The sequence below is a fragment of the Sphaerodactylus townsendi genome, linkage group LG12 (genome assembly GCF_021028975.2).
Source record: "Sphaerodactylus townsendi isolate TG3544 linkage group LG12, MPM_Stown_v2.3, whole genome shotgun sequence".
Classification (NCBI taxonomy): domain Eukaryota; kingdom Metazoa; phylum Chordata; class Lepidosauria; order Squamata; family Sphaerodactylidae; genus Sphaerodactylus; species Sphaerodactylus townsendi.
Genome location: NC_059436.1, coordinates 55,934,238 through 55,946,556, shown reverse-complemented (window position 1 = coordinate 55,946,556; position 12,319 = coordinate 55,934,238).

Here is a 12,319-nt window from a genome sequence, read left to right as displayed (position 1 = left end):
AAGGGCCCCTGCAATGCAAGAACACACAATCAAAGCACTCTTTGACATATGCTGATCCAGCCTTTGTTTAAAAACCTCCAAAGAAGGAGACTCCTTCAACTGTCACGTACATGATGGAAAACTTAAAAAAAATCTAAACATTTTATGACCAAATAAACAGGGAATAATATAAAATAAAAACTGTGTTTTTATTTTATTGCGGGTAACAATTTTGCTTCCTGAAAGGTTACATTTCTCCTTTTCTGTGTTGCCAGAAGTGACTGAGCTGCTTCATTTCTACAGACTGTTTTCTGGCCCACCATTTGGGAGGCTGCTTTTTGACAACAGGATTATCTGAAAGAGTACAGGAAAATAAACCACAATCAAGAGCAGACACCCTGTCACTTTAGAAGAGGTCTGGAAAAGCACCCAGGCCTGCACCCAAGGGGGGATAGTGTACAGGTAATCCATTGTATAGCAAAGTCACACACACATACACCCCCATCATCAGAAGGCAGTGCTTCTTTTCCAGCATGGGGCAAAGAGGGGGCTTCACGCTGCAAAGAAACCCTCCTCAGATGCTTAGAGAACTCTTGCACTGAATTCAGAGAGGTCAACACTCTGCACATCCTCAGAGGTCCCTGGCACATCAGGAGAAGACAAAGGATGCAGCCAAGCAAGGTGTCCTGTCCAGGGAGGACCACGTCAATGGCCAGTCAAGGATCCCGGCCTTGGAGAAAAAAAGAACGAAGCATCAGAGAAATGTCCGTGTCCCTTCCCCCCCTGCAGTGTATTTTTATTTGGAAGTCTTCTGAACCTGGGCTCTGGCTGGGGAATGCTGAGCCAACAAAAACAGGCTCATTAAGGCCATGAAGGCGAATCCAAAGGGGGGGGGTGTTCTGTCAGGCTGGCTGCCACAGAAAGTTTCTCTTGTTCATCCCCAGCTGGTCGAAACGTTTGCAAAAAATCCCATTGCTGTGAGCACGCACAGAGTCTTTCTTCAGTTCTACCTGAAGACTGAAGATGTTTTCCAAGATTTAAACTGCATGAATCTGGAGTTCTCTGATTGTCTGCCGCTGTCACCTGCACCTCCACCCCCACTCCGTGGTTGCTGGAGACCTCCTTTGATTGCAACTGATCTGCAATCGAAAACGGCCCCTTTGGAAGGTGGCCTCCATGGTAGGATGGCCCATTGAAGTCCCCGCCCTCCTAAGCTCCACCCCCAATCTCTCCAGACATTTCCCAAACCAGAGCTGGCAACCCCAACCCTCCCCCCAGCTCTTTAAAAAGGTTTCCTGTCCTTTCCTTGCAAAACTGCACTGCAGCATTGCAAGGTGGCATGTTAGGGACAGAACCCCCTGCCCGTGCCTTTGCGCAGGAAGCTATCCAACAGGGCAGAGACAAGGAAGGACAGCTTCCCAGAATGGTACAAGCTGCCTGCTGAGTCCATGGCATAACCAGTGCAGATCTGACTGCTCCGCTGCAGACTCCCCCAATCAGTCCTTGCAGCCCACATCCTGGGCCATCTCAGGCTCCTCAGACTGCCCTCCCACTGCGCCACAGCCGTCCTTCATCCCACTCTCAGGGGCGGACGGGGATTGGGATGGCCCTGCCTGTCCCTCTGCTGTCTGTCAGGGACCATGTGCTCAGGTATTGGTGTGGGGCAACCACACTGACCGTGACTAGCCTTTGGAGAGCCAGAAGCAATGCATGAAGAAGAAGAAGAAAGAGTTTGGATGTATATCCCCCTTTCTCTCCTGCCCAGGAGACTCCTAAAGGAGCTTACAATCTCCTTGCCCTTCCCCCCCTGCTGCCACAACAAACACCATGTGAGGTGGGTGGGGAGCTGAAGGAAACTCTGAGAAGCTGTGGACTAGCCCAAGGTGCCTGGCCCCGGTGTGTGGGAGTGCGCCCAGGCTAATCTTGAATTCCCAGATAAGCCGCTCTCCACAGCTCAGAGCTGGCTAAGTAGAGCTGGAGAATCAAACCCAGTTCCTCCAGATTAGGGATACGCGAGCTCTTAACCTCCTATGCCACTGCTGCTGCTGCTAAGCTGCTACAATAAGCTGCTGCTGCTGCCTGCCCAACGAAACAGTTCTCCTGATGTTGAGAATGCGTGTGAATGCCCTGACAGTAGAGAGCTGGGCAAAAATGTTGATCCAGTATGAGGGGAGGGAGGAGGAGGGAGGAGGGAGGAGTTTGGATTTATATCACCCCTTTCTGTCCTGTAGGGAGACTCAAAAGAGGCTTTCACAATCCTCCTCCCCCCCCACAACAAACACCCTGGTGAGGTGGGTAGAGCTGAGGAAACTCCAAAGAACTGTAACTAGCCCAAGAGTCACTCGAGGCTGGTATGTGTCCAGAAGCGCCACAAGCTAATGTGGTTCCCCAGATGTTTCTCCGCCTCCACAGCTCAAGAGTGGCAGAGCAGGGAATCAAGCCAGTTCCCCAGATTAGAAGTGCACCTGCTGTTAACCACTACACATGGCTTTCATTCCTCAAAGGGAGCCCAAGGGAATGGTTTAAGCCTCCAGATGCTTTGAGGGGAGCTGGGGGGGTGGGAAGATCGCTTTCTTTTGTGCTGTCATGTCACATCTGACTTAATGGGACTCTCCTCAGGGGTTTATATATAGGGGTGTGCATAGGTGTGTGTGTGTGTGTGTGTGTGTATATATATAGGGGTGTGTGTGTGTGTGTGTATAAACCTATATATATATATAAACCTATATATATATATATATATATATGTATATATATATATATATATATATATAAACCTATATATAAACCTATATATAAACCTATACACACACACACACACACACACACACACACACACACACACACACACCTATACACACACACACACACCTATATATATACACCTATATATATACACCTATATATACACCTATATATATAAACCTATATATATATATATATATATATAAACCTCTATATATAAACCTATATATATATATAAACCTATATATAAACTATATGTATATATATATGTATGTATGTGTGTGTGTGTGTATGTATGTGTGTGTGTGTATATGTGTATATGTATATATATATACACACACACACACACACACACACACACCTATATATATACACCTATATATAAACCTATATATATATAAACCTACATATAAACCTATAAACCTATAAACCTATAAACCTATAAACCTATATATAACTTATAGGCATTCAATAATCAATAGACCATAACCATGGTTCATCAAACTGAAAATGAATCATAAATCATATCTTCAATGTGTTCTCATATAGGAACAATAATAATCCATTTCTATGATTTTTTCACAGAATCAATGTCATATCTATTTCAGCAATATTTTATAAAGTCACTCAGTCAATCTCTCAAACGCCTCACATGTTTCAAAGTGTGTTTTCGTTGATGTCTTCCTCAGGAGAAGAGTAATTTCTTTCTTTTCCACATTTCTTAGCTGCCATATACAAGTTTTTCTATGAAATATAGATGAATAGCATTTTTAACATTTTAACATATGTACAAATTTTTATCATTTTTTGACCATATGAATTCTAAAGCAATATTAATATATTCTAAAGCAATATTAATGAATAATTTTACATAATCATGTTCATATATTCACACATATACAAGTTATTCTCAATAAGTTATATCTAGAGTTATATATTTTTTACATTTTTATACATTTTATACATTTTTATATTTATATTTTACAAATTAAACTATTTTAAACAAATATTAATATTTTTAACAACTTAGCATCTTACTTGTCTTTCCTCAGAGCTGACTTTAAACCTAATCCGGCTACATCATCTCAGAAACAAGCTACGGAGGATCCCGGGGATATATCAGCTGTCAATTACAATCAGCTGTGTGTAATCAAACCACTTACAGCTGTAATATCACTACAGATGACACGCTAAATCAATTTCACGATTCAGTCCTACTATATTACTTCTAAACCTATGAATAAATCTATCTTCAAAATAAATTTCTCAATGTTAATGTCTCGTCTTGTTTTTAATTGTTGAAAGTGCTGCAGTACTGCAAATTTTAATTCAGAATCCTCTGCAGAACAACCGACCAGGGTTGCCTGTGCAAGGGTAGATCTCATTGGTGAAGGGACACAGGAACAAAATCACGGCAGCAAAGCACCCTTCAATTTGGAACTAGAGCCAGAAAGTGAAGCCTCAGGCCCGGGGGCAGTTTCCCTGTTGCGCTGGTTCTATTCTCATTTCGGCCAAACTATTGCCATGATGGCGACAACCCTGCAACCCTTGTCTTTCCAACATGACATCTGCTGCATGATGGACCCTGAGCCACAGTCCGTGTGAGTGGGTGACACTCCATTGTGCCAGGGGCTGGATGTGGGCTGGATATGGGCGTGGGCGTGGGATGTTTTTCCCTTCCTTTTTTTAAAACCAAATGCAGGAGGACCTAATATTGGGCAGGTCCTCCATAGAACTATAAACAATAATGAAAGTAAATTCAACAAAATCTGGCCAAGAATACAACTATAAACAATAATGAAAGAAAAAGTGACTAAATTAAGGCTGTCCAGTGCCTGGCAGCTATATTAATACAATGTTGAATTCAGCCCAGAGCTGGATAGGCATCCGCCGAGACTGCCCCTTAAGGAGCAGTCTCAGGCCAGAGCCATCCTGAAATATCCAGTCTCCGTTTCACAATCCGAGTGCCCCCCGTTGGACGCCCTTCTCAGCTATGATGGGTGAAGGGTCGTTTCATCCTAGTTCTTCCCTTTGTTTTGCTCCAAAATGTAACTGTGTTTCCTGGTCTTTGCTCACATGAAATGATATGGCGTTCAGCACAAATAACCCCCTTGTGCAGAATTGTTCTACAAATTAGGTATATGCATACCCACAGTTTCTGGAAGCCCACCCATCACAGAGGCTAGGCCCAATTTATTGGCGTCTGTCAATGACGCAACTGAAGCCAACCCACCATGTTATCGCTGTATATATCTGTTAGTAAAAGCAATAGCTTGTAGCAGCTGATATTAAGACTCGATGAAGTTAGTCTTGGAACTCAGTTTGGGCCAACACTCGGTAAATCTCTTTAGCAAAAACAAAGACCCTTTGGAATTACAAATTGAATCTAATGACGGCACCCCAGATATCCCAGCCGTTGAAGAACGCACCAAGATCACCATTGGACCATTTGAACTTTCTTTTGTTGCGGGACTGAGGTGCGGGAACCTCAGGACGTAATTCAAGGAAGCAGCCCATCTGATAACCAGATACCTGGGTGCGTTAACAGCCTCACCCAGTTTTATGAATGGACACTCTTCAACCCCTTCTGCAGGATCATAAAGTCTCGCGGGAAGACGCCTGACAACGAGATCTCATGGTCCCATTCACAAAGTACCTCTCTTTTATGTGTTGATGTTTTCTTTATTGTTGCAAGGTAAGGGTCTGCCCCCTTACCTGCCCGCTTGCCCTCTTTTGATCTTTGTGTATAAAAAGTCCTGCGCTTGGCTACGAGAGCGCGATTCTCCTGCCTGAGCTGTAGCAATATTCTGTTTTCGAAATATTCAGAAAATATTCTGTTTTCGAAACCCCCCGGCTTCCTGCACCTCACTATGTTGCCTGAGCTGAAATCACTTAATGTTACCTGAGCAGCAGCAGTAACAAGGTGACAGAGATCGATTCAGCGTGGTGCCGCTGGCAGTGCTAAGCATGGCTGAGCTGTGGCTGAACAGTGACACTCTTTCCCACAGGAACAGCAAGGGGGCCAGCATGGGGATCTCTAGGGGCCCCCTTAGTCTTTGCTGCTGTGGCGCAGGAACATGATGCCCCCCCTGGGGTCCTTCGATCTCAGGAAACTTCCTAACAAGGACAGAGGACGAGAGGAACGTTTTCAGGGCGATGCCAACAGCACAAGAGCCCATGGCTGCCACAGTGACCACCAGTGTTTGTCTCACTGCTGTGTGGTAGGGCTGCCAACTCACGCTTTGCAAACTGCTTGACAGGCAAGCATTTGACTGGCACACTGTGAGCATGTGATGACTGGGAGAGCTGTACCAGCTGCCTCTTTAGTACAAGAACCTTACAGGAACAAGAGAGTTGGCAACTCCATCCATCCAACTTGCTTTCAGAACTCTATGCATGACAGTGTGCAATATGTGTGTGGGTTGTGTCCCAGCTTTGCCTTTGATTAGCGTATGACAGGCAGGGTTTTCCCAAGATTGACCTCAGTTGTGTTCATCACAGGACTCATGCCGGGGCACGGGGAGGGCGTTCTGCATGGGCTATTTGCACTAGGTTTGATGCTGCTAGAAAGCAGGGGTCCCCCCCCCCCCCCGGAAGCCCTGCAAGGCAAAAGCTGCACATGGCCCAACGAACTTCCCAAGAATACCTGGCAGTTGCCGTGGCACCCACCAGTCTATGAGTGGACCATGGATCCTGCAGGGGGGCACTGTCTGCTGTTTCGTGGGCGGCGGCTGCAGAGGTTCACGGAGGACAGTTACGTTTTTCCATCTAGTACATCTTTAACCAAAAGAACAATCCCCTCAGCATTTAATGTGGTAGAACAGAAATAGAATTCTGCATTTGGAATGCAGACAACTGCTTTTTTATTGGGGTGTTAAATGGCTGCCCCCATTTTTGTCTGCAAAATGTTGGGAAGTATAAACGATCATTTATAGTAGTGCTAATTTAACAAAAGTAAAATTGCTTTTAATAAACCAATGGCCGGTCTTTTGCTGAACACTGAAGGAAGGCCAAGCAGGGTTGCCATCCTCCAGGTGGAGCCTAAAGATTTCTCAGCCCCCTGGAGAAACTGGTTGCTCTGGAGGAGGGTGGCCTCTGCCGAGATCCCCCCCCCTCCCCGTGCCCCCCCCCCCCAAATCTCCAGGGATTTCCCCGTGGGGATTTGGCAACATCAGAGGAGCCTCGCAATGTCATTTTGAGGTTGCAGAAAAGGACCCATTCAGCCAACATGGCGGGTCCACTGCTGAGCGCCTACCAGGAAAAGCCCTTTTAAGGCACTCTTCAGGCCGGTCCCATCTGCCAGGAGGCTTTCGATTGCAAAGGTCAGTCCCTCTTCCTTCACCAACAAAGTGATTTTTTCCTGACGCAGATCCCATTTCCTCGCTGATGAGATTTTAATTGTTTTTCCAAGCAAACTCCCAATCTCTCTCTGGCATTCACTTCCTGTTTCCTGCCAGAGAAAGGAAATGGAGATTTCTGGTGGTGTGAACTCAACTGTGCTTACTTGATCTGAACAAAAGCTTTGCCTGTGGTTCGTTGCTAATGGCTATCCCTTCCCCACCAATTATGGGCTAGCAACGAAGAAGAAGAAGAAAGAAAGGAAGATGCCTGCCCTATCAGCTGCATATCCACAGTTCTGCATTTTTTGGTTTTGAAGTGCCTTTAGTGGGGTTCTTCAGCTCATCGGTGCCATCGCCCTGAGTAAGCAGTGCCTTGCAAATCAGGAAGTTTTCACTGCCCAAAATAATCATTGTTAAAAATACAACTGCACATTCTTGAGAAGAATGGCTCCCCGCCCCCCCTGTGGGGATGTGAGATATGTGGTTCATACATCACGAGTCACAGGGTGCACATTTGTGATACCCTTGGAAAAAAGAATACATCAGCAGATTTGTTTTCTCCCCTCCCCGTGATCCTTTCTTAGCTTTTGGCTCCTGCATTTGCTGTGCTTGATAGTGGTGGCGGCTGCTTTCTCAATCTCTGTCATTATAACACTCAGGGAAGAATTGCCCCCAGAGTGAGATGGGCTGCTGGGAGTGCATTTCTCCATCCTTTAAGCCCCCCACCCCACCCCCCGCATTCTTAGGTTACATTCCCATATTTACACAACTGATTCTTTTGTTCTTCACACACATAAGGAATGCTGGCATCTTAGGATGTATCATTTTGTGTTTCAAAAATAACCAATGTGCTGAAGTGCTGGTTGGGATGACTCCTGAGGGGCTGAGATCCTCATCTATCAAAAAAGCTTCTGCTTGCAGATTATCAACCAGTCTCTGAAGGTTCTGGAGGCTGCTCTGTCGCGTGAAGAGCTCTCCATAAAGTGAAGGAAGTCTCGTTTCTGTTGTGGCCCCCGACCACAGACTGACCAGCAAACAAGGATGCGGAGATCTTGGCTCAGCTCTGTGCAAGCGAGGGTCGGCCACCTCCAGGTGGGGCCTGGAGATCTCCTGGAATAACCACTGATCTCCAGATGACAGAGATCAGTTCGTCTGGAGGAAACGGCTGCTTCGGAGAATCCTGTAGCATTGTACCCCACTGAGGTCTCTCCCCTCCCCCCCACCACACCTTCAGGGGCTTCCCAGCCTAGAGTTGGCCACCCTATTACCAGGGCAAGGCAGTATCTTATCTATCAATCAGTGTTTATTAGCCATAGGCCATATACACATAAAAAGGTACTTCAGCCGAAGCCCTACTCCCCTCAAATTACAAAAGTATAAAACATGTTATGAGAGTTTTTCAAGCTTTAGAATACAGAAGCAATGCAGCCATACAACATCAAGCGAAATATCATAAATCTAGCCACAACAGGACTGTAATTCTAGGAATCTCCAACCACCTTCATTACAGCTTAGCTTCTGTGATTTGAACATCAGTTGAACTTTCTCTGATTTTTGCTGCTAGAAACATAAATATCGCTACTTTGGATGTAACCTCAGCATACACATCAGCCATCAGAAAGCAAACTTTCTCCTCCTCGCTGCCTGTCAGGCCTGACAGGATATCATTGATATATTTGTTACGGATAGCAGAATAAAATGGACAATGAAGTGTGTAGTGTATTATGTCCTCACACTGATTTAAGCTACATCTGCATACTCAGTGAGCTCCTCTTGAGTATTTTAGCAAATCTCCCCAGTAAATGTCTCTGATTTAAATGTCTGATATCTCTGTGGGAAGTGAATGATTTTCTTAGGGTTTGCTTCCTTGAGATTTGTAAGATATTGTGTACATAACATTTGTTCTTTTTCAACAATTTGTGAGAACCATGGCTAGGAGTATTCCCCCTCTGGAGGTGATCGGCAAGCAAGTTGGTTGTCTTGTAGAGCATCTTTACTATAGGAGCCAGTCACTTAATCTTGCTGGATCGTTCCATATATGAATAGTTTCCAGGTCAGGAATTTCATAAAAGAGCTAGTATGGGAGAAATTCTGGTCCTTCCCACCTATTTGTTCTCCTCACTCAAGTGTGTCTGTAACTCCAGGATTTACTAATTGAGGGTTGGGCTTTAGAGTTTAGCCAGGGTTTTTATAGTGGCCAGAAGTATTCTTACATTGGATCTCTAGTCCTGATGGAAGTTGTAGTCCTACTTCCATTCGGAGCACCCATGGGGTGGTAAGTGGCAGGGCCAAAATCTTTCCCTTCAGAAAGATATTTTTGGACTGCTCTTCCAGTTTTCCTACTGCATGGCGATGTCCCAACCCCAAATTTCTGCTCCATACAGTACTCTTAAGCCTAGCACTTTACTCCTTGGAAAGCGCTTTTAAGAATTGGTGGGAATCAGTGAGGCCTCCTTTGCCAAAGAAAAATCTAAGTAGCCCATTGGACAGACAAGTTGCCCTGGAAATTTTTTCCCTTATTTGGGGCCTCCAGGATAAAGAATCCTGAAAGGTTAGTCGTAAGTATTTACATAGGGAGGTTTGCTCGACCAGCTGCTGCTCTATTTTCCAGTTTTGTTTCTTATTTCTGCTTCCAAAGACCAAATCTCATTTTTTGTCTTGCTGCCATTAATTTTTAGTTTATTGATGTTGCAGTATATTGCTAATCAGAGCATCTGACCAGTTCTCTAATTTCCTACTTTGCAGTGATCGTATATGACAGCCATGGAGTCAGCGGCATATAAGAGTATTGGTATCTGTCTCCCTTCCAGAACTGGAGGGGAAAAAAAAGTAGGGCAAGGCAGTAAAAAAGGTGGAAAGGGAGGGACACGTTTTCTGCTGGGGGTTCAGGGGCTGTGGTGCAGCGTGGCTTGTTGTCTTGAGAGAGCCGCTGTGCGTGACGTCTGTGCTATGGATTCTCTAAGCATCTGTTCAATGAGAGATTCTCTGCCTTGCCGTTCCTGGCCTCGCAGGGGTTGAGTCGGCTGGAGGCATGGGCGCTGAGGGCTTTGCGCTGGGTGTTCATGTCGTCAACACCAGGCTGCATACATGTGCCGTGATTAAATGACCACGCTATTATGCGCCCGCCTACTTGAATGAGATGTCCTTTGCGTTCTTGCTTTGTGTTCCTGGAGGATGGGAATGTGGACCGTGACGGGCTCATGGCAGTTGGCCTGTTATCATACATGGGTGCACTACAAGGTTAAAGCCTGTGAATTCTAGGGGATGGTTGTGCATCTGAAAGGAAATGGGGACCCCAGATTCTCCCTTTAAGGTGGATTCAAAAGGAGAATTTGGGCTCTCTAGTTTAAACACCATTGAAAGTGATGCTATTTGGGGGTGGATTCCAGCATCACAGCAGCTGCCGGTGTGTGTGTGTGTGTGTGTGTGTGTGTGTGCGCGCGCGCGCGCACGCAAAACTCAGATTTTGCACCGGGCTCCATTTTCCCTAGCTACGTCTCTGCCCAGAGGGGAGGGCAGAAGGGGCTGCCGGCTGGGAGCCCAGCTGGTGGGGGGCGGGGGAGGGCAGGGCAGGGCAGGGCAGTCTGCTGTCCCTGACCTCGGAGAGCTGCTTTTATGAGCATTGGGGCCAGGGGCGGGGCTTGTGGAGGTGTGACCATGCCCCAGGGGTGGGTGGGGGCGTGATCCCCCAAGCCCCCCATAAAAATCTATACCTACATCCCTGGGTCCCCAGTTAAAACAACATTGAAAGTGATGCTGTTTTGGGATGGATTATCCCCCACCCTGAAACAGAATCACTTTCAATGTTTAAACTGGGGACCTCACATTCTCCCTTTAAATCCATGCTGAAGGGGGTGGATTTAAAAGGAAAATCTGGGGAAATTTGGGGGGTGCCCTGCTGTCAGGGGTGTAATTATTAGCAGCACCAAACCCTCAGGGTATCTTTAGGAGACTCTCCTGATCATACCTCCCAGGTTAGGTGAAGTTTGGTTCAGAGGGTCCAAAGTTATGGACCCTCAAAGATGTATCCCCCATCTTCTATTAGCTCCCATTGGAAACAATGGGGGATGGGGCACCCCCTTTGGGTGTCCATAACTTTGGACCCCTTGACCAAACCTCACCAAACCTTGGTGGTATCATTAAGAGAGTCCCCTAAAGATACAACCCATGTTTGGTGAGGTTTGGTTCAAGAGGTCCAAAGTTATGGACCCTCAAAGGTATAGCCTCCATCTTCTATTAGCTCCCATTGGAAACAATGGAGGATGGGGGCACCCCATTTGGGAGTCCATAACTATGGACCCCCTGAACCAAACCTCACCAAACATGGGTGGTATCATCAGGAGAGTCTCCAAAACAATCTCTGAAGGTTTGGTGCTGCTAGCCTAAAAACTGCACCCCCTGCAGGCCAAAAACCGAAAAACACTAAAAATACAAAAAAACCCACAGAGGGTGGAGCTTCCGACATGCAATGGGGGACGGAGTTGAACTCGAGAAACCCCCCCTTACCTACATCCTTATGAGGACCCCAAATTCTCCCTTTAAGGTGGATTTAAAATGAGAATCTGGGCTCCCTAGTTTAAACATCATTGTAAGTGATGCTGTTTGGGGGTGGATTCCAGCATCACTGCGGCAACCCATGGGGAAGGGAGGGGGCGCAAAACTCAGATTTTGCACCGGGCTCAATTTTCCCTAGGTATGCCTCTGCCTGGAACAGAGGGCAGAAGGGACTGCCGGCTGGGAGCCCAGCCGGTGGGGGGGCAGGAGGGGCGGGCGGGGTGGGGGGAGGGGTGGGGCGGGGCAGGGCAGGGCAGGGCAGGGGAGTCGGCCGTCCCTGGCCTTGGAGAGCTGCTTTTATAAGCACTGAGTCTGGGGCGGGGCTTGGGAGGTGTGGCCACACCCCCAGGGCAGGTGGGGGTGTGGCCTTGCCCCCGAAACCTCCCCATAAAAATCTATACTTACATCACTGGGCAGACTCCTAGTTTTCTGCCCTTCTATGGGCCTCCATGCCCCCTGTGCCCCCCCACGACCTGCCCCCATGTTTCACTTACCTTAGCCAGCGGTGGGTCCTGGCAGGGTGGGGCAAGGGGGGACGAAGGAGGGGCATGGGGGTATGCAGTGCCTTCAGGTCCTGCCCCATGGCTGCACACTCTGTGCCGCCCCCTCTAGCTCAGCCCACCCCTCAGGCAGCAGCTGAGCTGGCCAACAGGCGGAGGCCTGCCCGAACGATGCCCGGCTGCTCGGCCTCCTCGTTAGCC